The 17,490-nt window shown below is 42.9% G+C and overlaps 1 long non-coding RNA gene across 1 annotated transcript; it reads right to left on the bottom strand.

Annotated features, from left to right (window-relative positions):
- Positions 1-6,490: 6,490 nt before the first annotated feature.
- LOC121110910 lies at positions 6,491-16,709 on the bottom strand. The gene is made up of 2 exons (XR_005860050.1): positions 16,565-16,709; positions 6,491-6,647 (listed from the first exon to the last, which is right to left on the bottom strand). It is a non-coding gene; the product is annotated as an uncharacterized LOC121110910 (long non-coding RNA).
- Between the last annotated feature and the right edge of the window lie 781 nt (positions 16,710-17,490).

The raw sequence follows: 17,490 nt of genomic DNA, 5'->3' as shown, positions 1-17,490 counted from the left end.
GAGTAATTTCCTGGTAATCGTTGCAGACACCAAGCAGTAGGTGGCCCAGGAAAACCAGCTGATATTTTAATCCTGTACTTGCTGCAAATGACATAATAACCTAAATAAAAACTTGATCCGCAAGGAGCAATTTTGAAGACTGCTCTGGCAGTACTAATAGCAAGGAGAGATGCAGTCTGCCAAGGTTGTAATCTAAATGTTGTCATAACAGCCCACAACAGACTGGGAGGAGCAGCAATAAAGCAGTGTGCTGTCTTCTGCTTCCAGATTAAAGAGTCCCTAAAATACGTTCTGTTCTTCTATTGCTTTCCACGTCCTCTTTCAATGTCTGCTTCTAAAAACACTTCACTTGCAAAACACTTGTTCTTCATGCTTCCAAGAGGAGCAGCACATCCAGATGTTTAAAAGGAGTGTTCCTGTGCTGAGCCCACACACCCCAGAGCAGGAATCACCTCTTTGCAAGGCATCCTTCCTTCATGGCTGTTGTAATTTGCTTTTGCTACAACCTCCTAACTATTTGAACTGCTCATTTCTAAATGTCCTTTCTTAAATTCCCCGCTTTTTCATAGGATCACAGAATCACTCAGGTTGGAAACAACCTCCAAGATCCCCAGGCCCAGCCCGCGTCCATCCCACCATGCCCACATCTCTATGGCTTTTGGACACCTCCAGGGATGGTGACCCTGCCCCAGTTGTGGGTGGTACTTAGGTATGTGCAAACAGTGTCAATCCTACCAGTTCAGCTAGGATTTTTGCAGCATGCTCTAGGAGATGCAAGTTGTTGACTTCCATATCAGCTTTCCTTCACGAAAGGCATGTCTCCCAGCCAGCTACACACCAACAAAGAACTTGAAAAAATGGAAACCTAAGCATTTCATCAGCCACCTGCAAAATGCTGCCTGAAATGGCTCGTTACTGGAAAGGCCGCCTTTGCTGTTAGCTTGGTGAGAAGGAGCTGGCAAGGGAGTTAATTCAGAAGCAATGTGTAACGACCTTTGGAGCTGCCTTTGAATCACTTGAAGGATGGGTGAGCAGGGGGAAATCAGTGATCTTCCAGCATGCTGTCAGCCTGTTCACATCTCAGAAATACTTTCTGGCACACCCAGAAAAATAAACCAGGTTTCTGGCAGTGCAGCACTCTCTGCTGCATACTCAGACACAATAAAGCACTGTTAGAAGTGCCCGGTACAACTTGAAAAGCTTTACATCCTGATTTGGATGCAGCCTTCCGACAGCCGGTCGCTAATCTCTTTTCAATACTTTGAGACTGTTTCAGGGTGTAGTTGAGCCACAAGCGACGCATCCTTAAGGGTGATAAAGTGCTTGTTGTGCATTACAGCTTAATATCAACAATACAATATTGGAGATTTATTTTGATCCGAGGACTAGCGGATGCACTCCTTTATCAAGCTCCATGCTTTACTAGCTGCTCACCTTCTAGCAGTTCACTACACAACGGGATTGATTATTTTCATATTCCTTCCCCAAAGACACGAACAGTAGAAGTGTTGTGCTTTATTTCAGAAGAATATTTCAATGATCCAGACCACTGCACCTTTGCAAATGAGAAGCAAGTTACTAAAGCAGACTTCCCGTTCTGCAGAAAGTGGGAAGTGCAGTCATGAGGCAGGCTTCAGGCACTGGGAGCTCAGCCAGCAAGCAGCAAGCACGGCTGGGCAGCCCTCTTCCTAAATTAACATAGACTGAAAGCTCTGCCTCCAGAAGCATGGAGCACAAGAAACTTGCAAGGAATTCAGCGTGGAATTCAAAGCACGCAAAAACTGTCTAAGATTTCACTCATTTGGGGCATGCAGCTTCCAACAGGAGTATCTAATACATTGAATGCTTCCTGTTGGAGTATTTCTTTATCTGTGAGCTCAAGCGTCCCCTGTAGGATGGGGATGTACTATAAAACAGACAGGTCTAACCAGCTCTATGTTGCTGACATTCAAGCCAATTCACTTCAAGGCTACACCAATGAAGAAATACACCAGACAGGGAGAACTGTAGTAAAAACAGAGGCAAAATGACCCAGAGAACCAGTACAGCTTTTCACTGAATATAATTAGGTACCTCCTTCCAGAGTTACCTGACTTTCTTGAGAATATTTTCCTTGACCATGGTGCTTTAAGCCATGAAAGACAGCCAGGCTATATTGTTCTGAGGAATCAAGTATTAATTTTGGCCCTCTTTGTGATCACAAAACATAGTTAGTCAGCAATTTCCCTCATCAAAAATCATGTTGTTGCCCAGACGAAACTGTATTAGCATTATCAAGCATCATCTAGATGTACAGTTGGACTCCATGAGCACAAAGATCTTTGGAGAGCTCCCTTTAAAAGACAACATAAATGGCAGCTGTCTCAAACACAACATATTGAAGCAGCTTCTATACCAGTAAGAAAGCTGGATATTTCAGAGATGACTGGAGGACAATTTAGTCATGAACGTATTTTGGTAGTTCTTGTTACCAAAGGGAAACACGTGCATGGGTTTCACAAGCTTTGCCTCAGCTCTCCAAATGTCAGAACTAACTGACCAAACGTGCACACTATGGGGACACAGAACGTAGCCACTCTCTATAATATGCAACCTGTGCATTCTCTGCTGCAGTAAGATAATTGCTTCTTGTGCTGCGTGAGGGTTTTAACATTTTGGATTTTTTTCCCCTCCAAGTCCCATCACTGAGGATCAATGAAGTGCTTAGAAGCTGGTGAGCTCCCCAGCTTCAATAGCTGCTGAACAGAAAAGTACCTAGATCTATGATATTAAACATGAACCTAAAGGAATTTCTGTGCAATAATACATGCCTGCACCAGCCTGGTTTTCTTTATTGTCATTCATGCTTCCATCTCTTTGATTTACTCATGTGTAGACTGCAATACCACTGCAATAGCTATAGGAACACGGGAAGACGCCTGTAAATCAATGACTGTGTTCTCAACTACTACCATACTACAGAACCAGTTTTACGCATTTAACATAGTCCTTCTTAAACCTAGTCAAGTTTTTGGTGCCACAGACATTATCTGGATATGTGTTGCCTGGTTCTGCCTCAGAGTTAAATCTGGCCTTCTATTCAGAGCATCAAAGATAAGCAGCTGAGCAGCATTGTTCTGGGTCAAACCCACCTATAGGCCCTTTTCCCTGGGCTAGGCTTGTCTGGAACTAATTTCACTTGGCTCATATCTCATGTGATGGAGAATTGTTTAAAACCGGTGGCAGACTCATCTAAAAATCAGAAGTGTTGGTGCCTATGGAACTTGTTCTGTATACTTTTCCATGGCTCCCTGACTTTGCTTAACTCAACTTCACGTGGTGATGAGAATCTGAAGAGAAGGGTATACGGTTAACAAACCAAGATATCATTTCATCATGAAGCTGTCACTCAGAGGGGAGGGAGCTAATAGAAGATGGAAACCCTTTCCACATTCCTACCACAAGGCCTTAATGGAGCTCCAAGACAGAGAGGCAGAAATTTTAACTTGCATCAGTATGAACATCCTATCAACACACACACACAACCAAATGAGAACCACCTGATTCCCTTTCAGTTAGTCTGGCTTTGAATAGAGCATTGAATTAGAGACATCTAGAGGTACCTTATAATCAAAAAGTTTCTGTGGTTCTGCACAAAATGAAATAATACGTGTCTATATATATATAGAGAGAGAGAGAGAGACATATAGAGACATATATACATATGTCTGTATCTATATATATATGGTACTGAAATGCTAGTTACATAAAACGCACACATCAAGGGTGGGGAAACGCACGTGAAATACATGGCTGTGCATAACAGCACAATTCACTCTATATGTCTGCTATGAACTTCTAAAAGATGTTTTTCAATTCAGTACTTGGAACCATGGAGAAAACTTGCTATGAAGAACTTCTCTGTCTGTAAAAGTCAGGCGAACTTTATATCTGTAGGCTATCATAGAATCATCCTAGAATGGCTTGGGTTGGAAGGGACCTCAAGGACCATCAAGCTTCAACTTCCCCACTACAGGCAGGGCCATCAACCTCCACATTTAATACCAGACCAGGCTGCCCAGGGCCCCATCCAACTTGTCCTTGAACACCTCGAGGGATGGGGCATCCACAGCCTCTTGTTTATGCCATACCCCAACAAACTGCTCAGGAGGGAAGGCGTCCCTTTGGTCTACACAAACACCAAAACATATTCCCAGCTTTTGGTTACTTTTACCCAATATTTATCATATGATATTATGAATACATCTCTACACTGCAATTCTTCCTGCAATCATGAAATTAGACTGTATGTTTTGAGCAGTATTTCCCTGTTAGTACATTTTACCACCAAGATTCTCACTTATACACAATGAAACTTAGGGCACCAGACTTGACTTGCAGAAACAGTGCATTGGGTCACTACTTTTAAGGCAGAGAAAACAGATATTTAGGGTACTCAACAGTCTTTGATTACAGACACTTTCCTGGCCAGTTTGATGACACTTCACAAGACTGATTTTATTGTGTGTGATGACCCCTTTCCCTTCATCTAATAACAGAGCTTTCATTGCCTTTCGAATTCGGAGCTAAGCAAGGGGGAAATTGCCTACATCTCCATTCCATCTGCAAGGAGCTGCTGAATCCTCTCCTCTCTTCTCAAGTCTATCTCCCCTGGCAAGGCAATCAAGCAGGCAACGTTTTGGGGGCCATTTCATTTTCCTGGAGACCTGTGGCTCCTTCTTTTTGTATTTTCGATTGCAAGCATTTCAAACAGATGGAGATATTGGATTTCTTTGCTGTCCCCAAGGTTCAAATGCAGTTTTCAGCACAGCATTTCCCCAGCCTCGAAGCACAATATACCTCCTGCATTGATGAGCAATTCACAGAAGAAAGCAACAGTGCTGAGCCTCTGAAAAGAGAGCCGTCAACAGTCAGATTATGCAGTTTTTTAAATAAATAATGCTGACAATGCAAATGGTGACAAGCTTCAAGAAATTCTTCTTTACTTTATAGACGTCCCTGCTATTCTACTATATGTTCTCACCAGCCTCAGCAAATTACCTCTTTGTGCTTCATTTTAGCATTTTTCTCTCCATCATTACCAGTATCAATAATTTCATCCTTCTTCTCCACCCTCCACTTCTCATATGTTTCTCAGTTACTCCAAGTAATTACATTATGTATTTAGACCTCTTAAGTCTATGACAGCTTTTGGTTTTCTAATATGACCCATATGCTTGAAATGTACTGATTCTTTTTTCTAGACTTCACACAGCTTCTGTGTTTGTGGTGGTTGGTTTTTAATTTGTTTCTTCTTTGCCCACTGAAGACTTTATTTTGTACATTCCCAACAAAGACAGCATATGAAGGGAAAAAAATAAAGATAGGAAGACATGCAATTCGTACCATTCACAGACAAAATACAGAGCTCGTACTTCCATTTGAATTTCCAGCAAGTGGAGCATGGCATATTGGCACATACCAACCCATTACATGAGGTACTGCAAATGGTGTTAGATATCATCCAATAAGTTTTGGAAGAGGGGGCAGACAGTGAGCTTATAAGGCTGCAGAGGATTTATTCAAGACAAGAAAATTATTCTTGTTTGTGAAGTGAGTGAAATTCAGAATCTGCCAATACAAAAAAAGCATATAAGAAGTGAAAGTCAAACTTTTGCACACAACAATAGGTATTAAATTAGCCATTTCTGCAGGAAAGAGACTACAGTAGCATTTTAGAAAGCTGTTCAAAAACATCTGCTCTAAACCCAGCAGCATGCACAAATCAACCACAGTATCAATCCCATCATCTGTGCCGCTGACAAAGATAAGAGAGTACCAGACCCAAGCCACATGCCTGGGGCACACCGCCCATCACCAGCCTCCACCTGGACATGGAGCCACTGACTACAACCTTCTGGTTATGACCTTCCAACAAATTCCTTGTCCACAGAATAGCCCACCCTTCAAATCTATCTCTCTCCAATTTAGAGATAAGGATGTACTGTGGGCCCACATCGAAGTCCTTGCAGAAGTCCAGGCAGATGACATCAGTTGCCTTCCCTTTGTCCAATGATGCCCTCACTCCAACACAGAAGGTCATCAGGTGGGTCAGGAATGACTTTCCCTTGGTGAAGCCATGCTGGCTGCCTTGGATATTTTGCTCATCCCTCATGTGCCTTAATATGTCTTCTAGGAGGATCTGTGCTCCATGATTTTCCCAGGCAGAGAGGTAAGGCTCACCAGCCAGTAGTTCCCTTGGTCCTACTTCCTCCCTTTCCTATAAATGGGAGAGACACTTCCTTTTTTTATAAATGGGAGAGATGTTCCCCTTTTTCCAGTCACCAAGTTCTGCATTGTTCTCGTTTCCCCCAGTTCTTTTGTTCTGAATCTGTTTAGCAGTGAGTTTCGCAGCTACAGCAATAATTCAGATTGGCTCTGTCCTACCTAACAACCATAACTGCAAAATATTCTGTGCAAAAAAAAAAAAAAAAAGTAAGCCTTGAGCATCTACAGGCTGTAAACTTTATTCTTAACTTTCACATCCATTGACACATTAATTGATTTACGTTTCCAAAAATCAGCAAGCCACAGCTTGGATACCGTCTTCTTTCTCTCTCCATTCATTCTTGCTTTCATCTTCTGCAGCATTTTTTTTCATCTCTCTACTGCATTGCATGACAAAAGACAACAAAATTAGCTATGTCACTGACTGGTACCCCGACACTAATTTTAAGTGCTGTGGCAGGACACAGACATTAGGCAATTAGCAGAGTTTATTTTAACCCACTGTAAATAATTCTGAACTAAAATATTGGACTATGCCACAGGAAATCACTGCTGATATTGATTGGGACCCAAGCATGGCATGCAGCAGGAATAGCCACACATCAAAGAAGCAACAGCAAGAATTTTACATTCATAATAGAATTTTTTTCCAGCACTGTAATACCTAATATAGATTTTTAATTTATTGTAAATAAATGACACGTGAAATACTTTTTATGCCTGAAGCACGAGATGTAAAATTGCACGGGTAAAAAAATAATCTAATTTTGCTTTTACAGATTCTAAATATTTTAAATCCTCTGTGCATCATTAAGCAACATCAATGATACCTCTCACATTCTCCAATTAATGGCTCTTAGAGGAGAATTTTGTCTCCCACACAGTGCCGTGCAGTGCCCCATTATCTAATATAGACACAGCCAAGCTCTGCTGCTGTATGTAGCCTCATGTAGAAACTGGATTTTAAATAATCTAACACAGGCTTCTCACAGCAGGTCCCTGCTAATGACATTGCACAACATAAGCCTGAAGGCATCTACCATCCCTCCTCCTCAAAGTTTTAGTTAAAAGATGCCTGGCTGGGCTGTAGAGTCCCCAAGGGCCACTGCAAAGACCAAAGCGTGGCCGTAGTCCAGGACTGAGGGACATTTGTTGTTATTGTTTAAATTTCAGCATAATTAACAGAAGGTGACAGGCTTGCACACCCCTTACCAGGCACTGGTACTGACTGCGCCGTAGGTCTGGGAATCTCATCCAGAGAGACCACAAGATGCTACGAACACAGAATGCTCTGGCATTTACTTACAAGCACAGAGACTTCATTCTTAATGCAAGTCAAACAGCAAGGTTGGCGGATTTGCCCTTTGTGACCAGCTGAGGCATCTAGAGTCACTGGAAAGCTTTCAAATTGGTTTTTAAAACCAGAGTTTCTTCTCCATTAACTTTTAAAACATAGGCAGATTGTGGGATAATTGCCGCATGCTGTAAATCGTGACTAACATGAGTAATTCACCTTGGCAGCAGACAGACTACAGCCAAGGCAGACGGCTCAGGTTGGGGGTTTCTCTAGGAGGAAACCCATGATACAAAGCACCATGACACAGCCCACAGAGCTCCGTACATTCCTGTCCACACCAATTCCCATGCTGACTCCCCAGTATTACTAACAGCTTCCCTACCCCTTCAGGGGATGCTCTTCAAATCTTTTTCTCAGCCACCCAAATCCCCTTTTACATTTGACCTCACAGACTTTTCAGCTCTCTGACATCTTGACAGGAGACAATTCATAGACTTTTAAGATCAAAACTAATTTCTCTGCCATTTCCCAAAGTTTTGCAATGGCATCCATCTGCCAGGAAAACAGAAGTGGTACCAACAGAAGAAAAGCCTAAGTGCAAGATGTATGTTTTCCTCTCGGTATCATTACTCATCATTCTCATTTATAAAGGCAACTTGCCCATCTTTTTGTCTGCAGCCAACACAGCACATGCCTGGAGAGCAGAGACCACTTCAGAGTTTATTACTAAGACATCAGTTCTATTTCCATGGGCATGGTATGGCGGGCCTGTGTAATTCCTTCCACATGAGCCCACATTTAGGTTCTACAGTAACTCACTCTAGAGATGTCACTCCTGCTTTGAGAAAGCTGTGCTCACCGTTTCCAATAAGAAATCACCTTAAAACACATAGGGTCCATCATTTCATTCTTATGGTTATAGGAAATGCTGCCCATTATTAGACTTCCAATACAGACCGACTAGTTTAAGGCATTTGTAAGTGGACTGAAGCAAACCTATCTACCTGACTACAAAAAAAAAAAGACTCTGGGTAGTGTCCATGCAAGAGAAGGAGCTTATATAAGGAAGAATCAATGCCACTTTGAAAGTGTTAGAATGAAGTATTGATATTTTAAGTCTACATTAACACTAATGGCAAAACTATAAATCATGGACAGGCTTAATAAAAAGAATCCTGTCTTGTGACTGCTCAGAAGAGGTCTTGGATTGATTTTTGGCATCAGTCAGGTAATTCTGAGATCAATAGGACACAAAATCCACCTATTTGCTTGTTAGTAGTAGAATTAGATTTTGTCACACAGAAAGACTCACTGCTTACAGAGCCTGTTTCATGTGAAAAGAATGCACACCTTCTAGCTATGAAATTGAATTTAATACAATTTAATATAGAATTATGCTTAAATTACAGCCCCCTTAAACTTCTATATGCTTAAATTACAACTCAACCCAATGAATAATCAGTAAAAGAAGGCAAAGTGCCAGCCTGGCCCTGGGCGCACACCCATCACTCCCAACAACCACACAGTGGTGTGCAGTGGGCACTCACAGGTTTTATCCTGTCTCTTTGCCAGACTTCTCTCAGCCTTCTGTTTCCAAACTAAGATATCCCTCGCTTCACAATCACACCTTATTCACATCATCACCCTCTGACAGTAAGTACCCATTTTCATGGATGAAGCAGAGGAAGAATAAAATCTCATCAAAAATCTCTGACAGTCACCATGAAAACTCGGTAAGAATTGCAGCTGCTGCCATCGAGCCAGCCTGATGTGTTAGTTTCATAAAAACACAGTCATATATCCCACTGGTTTTATGGTTTGTTAACCCCTTTTTTTCTGCAGGACATTGTTTTTGGTGCAATTGATGTATATGCAGCCCAAGTCCTCTTCACTCAGTGCAACCCAGGCAAGCCAGCAAGTTGGGCAGCCATGGGTTACTGCAAGCACATTTCTGCCAAAGGAGCACAAGATGGCACCTACCAATCATACATCAAACCTGTTCTCACTCCTCACAGAGCCCACGGAGATGAGATTTCTGCCCAACACTTGGTATTCAGAGCCTGCACCTTCTCAGTGAAGTTAGGACATGCTTTTGCACGCAGATTGATTAATAACTCTTGCTTATACATAGAGACAAAACAAAGCAAAATTTATCATATAGAAACACACTAAGAAAGCATTATAATAGCACTAACTTATCAAAATCTCCATCACTGTCTGTATCAATATGAGCTGGCTATGACTGAGATATGGAAAGTGTCCATAATGCTGCTGGGAGCAAAGAAATTCTGAAAACAAAGACTGTTTTATGGCGCTAAAGCACAACCACTTGGTGGTGGGAATTTCATAGCTAACTCCATACATTGGCACACGCTGTTCAGGTGAGCTCTGTCTAACGATTCCAGCCACTACTTTTACTCTGAAAGCATAGGAAAATGGACAATTCCCAAAGTACAATAAATTCTTTGTCACACAGACACTGGTCTTATTTTTTCTTGCATGCCACACACACACACGAATCCCTCATGCCCTCATTTTTGCCAGATTTATGCAACCCATCTGTTCTGCTAAACTGTTTCTAGCTTTTAAAGCCAAAGTAATTGCTTTTTTTTTTTTTTCTCTCCATGGGCTTTATGCATATTTATGATAATTTTCCCCTTTCTAGCCAAATACCCTCTTTTTCTACAGAACCAATCATTACTAATCAGAATAGCCAAATTGCATGAAGTAGCCAGAAGACCTCCAATGGGTGGAGCATCTCTCCTTTCAAGCAAGCTGCCGTGCAGAAGACAAAAGGATAAATCAAAATTCCAGGCATCTGAGAATTGGATGTCCCTTATGGAATAGGTAGAGTTGGGCACGAGCAGAGCTGGTGGAGAACTCAGCACAAGTGTTCACCATGGCCTAACTACTCTCATTCCCAATGCAGAGGAAGAACTGGAAAGGATATAGCAGCAGGACATATTGCAAGTGAGACACAGTGGTGTCTCCAGGGTAAGTACAGATGAAAATGAAGGTGTTGCTCATATCTGCAGGAACCTAAGGAGACCCACTGAAGTACTGAGGAAGAAGAGAGACTTCTTTTCTTTTTTCCCCTGGGAAATTCAGCCTCCAGTCCTCTGTTTGCAATGACGCCCCTTGGATGTGAGGTGGGCAATGAATTCCGCTCCTCTCCAGCAGTGCCAAAGCACAGCCTTTAAAATGCCAGTGAAGACAATCTGTTTTTGTTTCCTCTCCTGGCAACGTAAACCAACCTCTAGAAGGAGATGAATTTTATATTAGTGACCTTTCATGGAAAGACATAGATTATAGCACATAGTGCAAACTCGTTTCAAGATAATTGTGACTGGCGAACCAAGAGCAGACAGAAGAAATCTATAAATCGTGGCTCTGAGGTAGTGATCAAGGAACCCATGAAAAGACTTTTTCCAGGAGAAACTGTGGCTACATTGCCACCAAATAACAGGATGCCTGAAGCCTTCTTTTACAACAGTATTTTAGCCAGCATCTATCTCTTCCTTGGTCTTCAAGATATTCCCATCCTGCATTAAGGAAAAAAGCTCTGTTCAATCCATGAGAAAGCCACAGAGAGCACTTTGGGAGAGTCAAGGAATCTATTAACCGTATCCAAAGTTTACTGACATTTCCAACTGCACAAGTATTTCAGCAAATATCAAGACACAACTTTGGGGATTCTGCTGCAGCACTGTGGCAATAAAGAGAGGCATTTTGTGTCAGATTCTCACCCTCAAAGGAAGCAGCTATTTAATAAGTGTTCAGACAAGCTCCCAGAAGTTTCCTAGCATTTTGATGTTTCAATAATTGCCTCCCATTAGCACCATTCCTGAACAATCAGCATCTAGACAAGGTACTGCCTGAAGGCAGGCTGCTCTCAGAATAAGCAATCCGAACCCAGTTGGAGAACACTCATCATGAAACAGCAGCTGAACCTTAGGCTTTCCTAGAGACTTGGATTATTACAGTGGGAAAGCATTTGTGCTGCTCTGACTGCTATGCTAGATGCAGTAGGAAAATGCAGCTAATTAAAGTAGCAACTACTTCAAATCACTTGCAAGTTTATGAGGAGTGCTTGCCCTACTTGCTTGCTGCCCTTTCACTGGGCAGCCAAAGGCCCATTACCCACTTCTGTCCTCTCACCCATGATGGATATCAATATCCACAGCACCTCAGTCTGTCACACAGATGTGAAAAAGAGCTGGTGACTGCGTATGATGATAATAGTGGTATGGCTAATCCAATAAAATGGATTATAAAACATTTTCAATGCATAGCCTATGAATGTATGCATAGCAGTGGCTGAAAGTGTGCTCCTATTCCTTCGCATGCTGAGCTTCTTTAAAAATCCTTGACTATAAGAAAGTGATGAACACGTTCTGAAATGTTGGTTTCTGAAATGTTACAGGACACCATCTACAGCAAGCAGAAGAATAGGTGAAAACTATATGAAACGGAGTATTACGGGAAATGTGTTCCTAGATTTTAAACATTACAGCTCAAATTGGAGAGATCCTCAGAAAGCATCATCTGGTACGTGAGTTACAGGAAAAGTGACTTAGGGCTATCATTAAATTAAAAGCCTGCCCTCCACAGTCACTGTGATTTATAGTTGCACAACCCTGCCACAAACTGGGAAAGAAAAATAGCACGGGTTTCCTGCTTCATTTATAAAGAATATATATAAGGGACACACTTCCAAGAGCACGAGGGCATGCAGTGGCCATCTAAATACCAGGAGGAGCTTCCAGCCTATGGAAATGGAAGTCAATCAGCTTAGGAACAAGGAACACATATATTTGAATTTTAAATGGTTCATCTCTGAATGCAGAAGCAGCCCTTCCAGCAAGAGGTTGCTCAGGTCCCCCAGCCCCAGGCAGCTCCAGGAAGAGCCCACCTGAGAAGAAGGGAGCCTCACATTTGGGCTCCCACAGCTCAGCCTTTAAGGCACTGTGGGAGAAAACCAGAGCAATATGGCCTGGTTAAGCCATAAGATGTGGGCAAAGAAAACTCCTTTATCATCAGAAAGAGAAGCTCGGTGTTTTCTTGTTTCTTAATTTTTTTCTCCCTCAGATTCTATTGTTCCTTCCTTGTGCTGACCTGTTGCATCTTTCCAATAACTTGGGAAAAGACAAGCGCTGCACTTCAGCTTTCAAGTTGTCCTAGAAAAGCATCTCCAAGATGAAGCTACAGGAATACCATGCTGTCCATACTTGCTCCCTGTAAGGGAACACACAGACTGCAAATGTGTTTCTTCCTAAAATCTCTGCTGTGGTGAATTGGCCACCAACGCCATAACTGAAATACTGTCAGAAGAAAGAAGGCCAAAGGAAAGTCATGGATCAGAATTTCAAAATATCTTGAAATTAAACTAAGGAAAAGAATTATTCAGACTACCACATGATGTGGAATTAATGACGTGATTGCATTAAGTCTTAATCAAGCTACTAGGAAAATATGCTTATCGAAGAGAATGAGAAGTGGAGAGAATGACAGAAGAAGCATCATTTGTTAGTAGCAAGAGGTGCATCAGTGTTAATATTCCAATACAGATGGCTCCAGGATGAGAAGAACCCAAGCTGATTAAGAACCCCACAGGTGGGGAATGGAAACTTCCTCACTCATCACTGAATGGTCTGGAGGTGGACATTCACCTGCTAGAAGCGTACATCAGCAGACTGTGCTTATTATCAATGCAGATAGAAGAGAGATGCTCTCAGAGTCATCAGTGGGACGCCTTCAGTGACATCCCACAACTTAATTGCTGCATAGTTCAATATGCGATAACTTGACTCCTCCACTGCAGATGAAAGACTTCAAAGAGGCACTGGACACATGTTGACCAACAGGATTAATGTAAATTTTTCAAAAAAACATCTCATAATAGGTTAATAATAGGTTTCTTTTTTCCTAACTTGGTTCATCTCAACAAATTAGTAATCTACAAAGCATAGATAACTAGATTGATACCAATTAACGGCAAGTACCCAATCTCCAATGCAGTAAGAAAAGTAAAAATAAATACACTACTCCTTTGTACTGAGGAGTGCCTCACTGAGAGGCAGCAAGGTCTGGGTATCTGACAGCTGAGATCACCGGGGGACTCTCGGCGATCATGAGAGTCATCAGAACTCGTTGGCAGGCATTAAATGGAGCATTCCGGCTTTCCTTGCTAAGCAAAGACAGAGAACAGTGTCCTCTGGGAGACCTCTAGCTATGAAAAAAAAAAACAGCTGTATTCTTTTTCTTTGACTTTTAGCTGGTCTCAGTACGCAGAGCACCAGAGACCTTTGTGCAAATGCCAGCAAGAGGACATTGCTCTGGTTGGGCTGTGTCAGAGGTTGTTTGGTAAACTAATCAATGCTTCTGCTTCTCCTGAGCTCCTGTCTACTGTATCTAGGCAGCAGGTTGACAACACAGTTCAGTGATCCTTGCAATAGCCTTACATTCAGTACCTGGAGTAGCAGAAGAATATGGAAAAAGTCATGCTCATTTTAGAAAATATTTTAAGTAGATTTCCAAAAATCTCTTTTAAGCGATGCAAAGTGCCTGTCTGGGATGCTACAAAGTCTGGCTTCATTCAGCTCATCAAGCCCAGTGTACCTGGGACCAGACTGCTCTGGGACAACGTTGCTCTGTGCATGTGCAGAACATGAACCCTTCTCCACACTTCAGCAATCAAAATCAATACATTAGCAATTTCTACCTTATGTCTCTCACACTTCACTTAAAAAAAAAAAAATCCTTTAATTAGTTTCATCTAGCAGTATATGGGTCATTAAATCCAATCCGGTCCTGTGGAGGATCCTATGCCATTAAATCCCATTTACAGGCTCACTGTATTCCATCTTACAGCCATCACAGGCTTCACCGTCTCCCCAGAGCTCTTACTGAGGAGCTGTTCCAGGACTTTGCTCCCATCACTGATCATAGAATGATCGAATGGCCTGGGTTGAAAAGGACCACAATGCCCATCCAGTTCCAACCCCCTGCTATGTGCAGGGTCACCAACCAGCAGACCAGGCTGCCCAGAGCCACATCCAGCCTGGCCTTGAATGCCTCCAGGGATGGGGGCATCCACAGCCTCCTTGGGCAACCTGTTCCAGTGCACGATCAACAACATTAAATTGTTCATGCCTGGATCTTGGTCAGAAAAAAACCTTTGAGGATTTGCTAGTCTTCCAAAGCTTTTAGTATACAAGTTATTCTAAGAGCATCTCCAATCAAAGTAAGAGTGAATTTCACAGAGATAGTCTGTAAAAACATGAAGTCTAAAACACACCTCAAATCGTCATGACGCCCCCTCAGTTACCAGCAAGGCCATTTTTCAGTTTTACCACTGGAAACACATTACAAAGGTCATAAAAGAACTCCAAATACAGCACCCACAGCCAAACCAGAGGCTCTTGCCAATGTCTGCTTGGGTATCTGGCACCTGCAGGCATGTGGTCATCTGGCCAGTGGCACCCAGGAGCAGCAGGCATCCTGGCCAGCTCAGAGCCAAAGTGCTGCTGCAAAAGGCTTAAAAACCCAAACCAAGCGCATGGAGGAGGCTCACGGCCCAGAAAGCAAATAAAACCAGAATGCAAAGTTACTAGCAACTTTTTAAATTTCACAATGGAAAGCAATTTCATGGCTTTTTGGATCTGACTCAGGGCTTTTTAATACCTGGAGCCAGCTATCCTGTAGCTGTGGAGGAATCAATATTTAAAAAGCCCCGGTCCTCCAAATTCCTCTGAGCGTCAATAGATGCTGACTTTGCTCTGTAATTTATCCACCCTAACAGGCTGGTCTCTGGTAATTACACATTTGCTGTGTTAACAGCTGTGCTGCTGTTCAGCCTTACCTTTGCACAGCTGTTTTACCTGCACCCAGACTGACAAACTCCACTGTGGAGGCACCTGGGCTGCACATACATAGACTTAGCAAGCAGTTCCTTGCATGCTGCTCTGTGAACACCTTCAGCACCACATACAAATGTTCCTCAAAGTACAGCCACCAGGGAAGGGATTTCACTGCTCTTCCCAGTAATCTTATGAGGTTCCTTCATTTAATGAAACACCGTTTATACCCCATTTGCTCCAAACAGCTCAGCAAGTTACAGATTTATATATAATTAGCATCTGAAGTCATGCAACTATATTGGGGATGAAGTGACAGTTCATTCCTCAAGTCTGTTGCATAAGGGATGTGATTCTTTCTGCACTGGGAAACATTAATTAACGTTAATGGGCTTTGCACTAGGGCCATAAAATCAGGAGCTGGGACTTGGGAGAGAAGGGCCGGACAGTAGCATCTTCCAAGCATTGAGATGTGAGCACTGGAAGCTAACAAACAGGAGATGGACACCCAAGCTCAGACTGGGTGGAGTTCTGAGCACCTGACGGAGCTGTGGATGTCAGTGTTCATTGTGAGGGAGCTGGACCAGATAAAACAAGAGCTGGAGGCACATACTGGTGGGATGAGATGACAGCAGAGGTTGAATTTTCCCACCAACATTCCATGACATGTTCTTGCTGTGTGACAGTATGACATCCACCATGGAAGTGTGGATGGAGCAAAGATGGCACCCATCGACATCCATTGGCACTTGCTGAATGCTTATGGAGACCAAACAGTGGGTGTGAGCACAGCGAGGGGTGAGTGATGCATTTCAGCAGTGGTGAGCAGTGGGTCACCTCCCCTGGAGCAGATCTTGATGAGCACAGCATGCAGCTCTTATTCATCACTGGTGATAGTGCACAGCTAACGTCTATGCCTCAGTGTTGACAAACAGCAAATTCTCAGCTATCAAAACGATATCAAATACTGTTATTGTGCTCTGTGTTGTATTTCCCATGGGAATAAACAGGAGGAATTACTTTTGGAGCCATCTACATGTACACGTGTGTGTATATATAATAAAATACATAAAGTATATATACGTAAAACAAATTAAGTAGCTATTCAGTGTGATTTTATGTTGCTGCTTCCCCTTTAACTCACCAGGAAAGCTGATGTGTTATTCCTCCAGCACTAGGGGATAGCCAAGATACTACAGAAACAGCTCTTGGCTGAAGTTTTTACAAATCTCTTCCACTGAAGGCTGCCTTTGCAGGAGAGGTGAGGCTTATCTGCCCCCTCTGCCTTTCTTCTTTAGGTAGGAAGAGAAAAAAGCAGTCAGGATGCATCCAGCAGTACTTTTCAACCCCAGATGCCTCCATACTTCCCCCTCCCCCTTAACATCATCCACTGTTTTTTGTGATATTTCACCAGAATGGCTTCTACCCCCTCCACATCCCCTCACCTCCCTCGATGCCCCCCAGCCTTTGTGCACTCCCAGCCAGCTCCTCCATCCGCGATAAGGGTGCACTGAGCAGATGCGGTGCTGGGCACAGCACGGCTTATCAGCGCGGCTGCTGAAATGTCAGGGAGTTGAAAGCACATACAGTAGGCGCACGTGCTTCCAGAGCTCCTCTTTTTGTAGCAATCCAGAGATTTGTTCTATTTTTTTTCCAAGTAGATTTTAAAAAGCAATGAGGAAAAAAAAAACCCACGAAAGAAAAACCCCTCTGTGCAGTCTCTGCTTCAGTTCCTGTAAGGACGTACCCAGCAGCAGGTAAGGGTGTTCACAAGGTGCTACAGGAGGCCACTTCCCACCCTGTGCAAGGTTATGGCTCCAGCTGTGGGCCCCTTATCCTTGTGGGTAAGGGGCTTCCCAGGCTTCAGCAGATCCCTGAGCACATCCAACAGATGGATAACCTGCTTATTTTCCTCTTACACACATGCATTTCTGACACTGCAATACTACAAGTTGCAGAATCCCTGCAGTTCACATCACCCAATTCAAACCACCACCTGCACCAAGCACAGTTTCCCAAGGAAAGCACCTTATCGGACAGCCACTCTTGGCTTTTCCTCCCCAACAAAAG

The sequence above is a fragment of the Gallus gallus genome, chromosome 5 (assembly GCF_016699485.2).
Source record: "Gallus gallus isolate bGalGal1 chromosome 5, bGalGal1.mat.broiler.GRCg7b, whole genome shotgun sequence".
Lineage (NCBI taxonomy): Eukaryota > Metazoa > Chordata > Aves > Galliformes > Phasianidae > Gallus > Gallus gallus.
The sequence above is the reverse complement of the archived record's forward strand: the minus strand, read 5'-3'. Positions and strand labels throughout refer to the sequence as shown.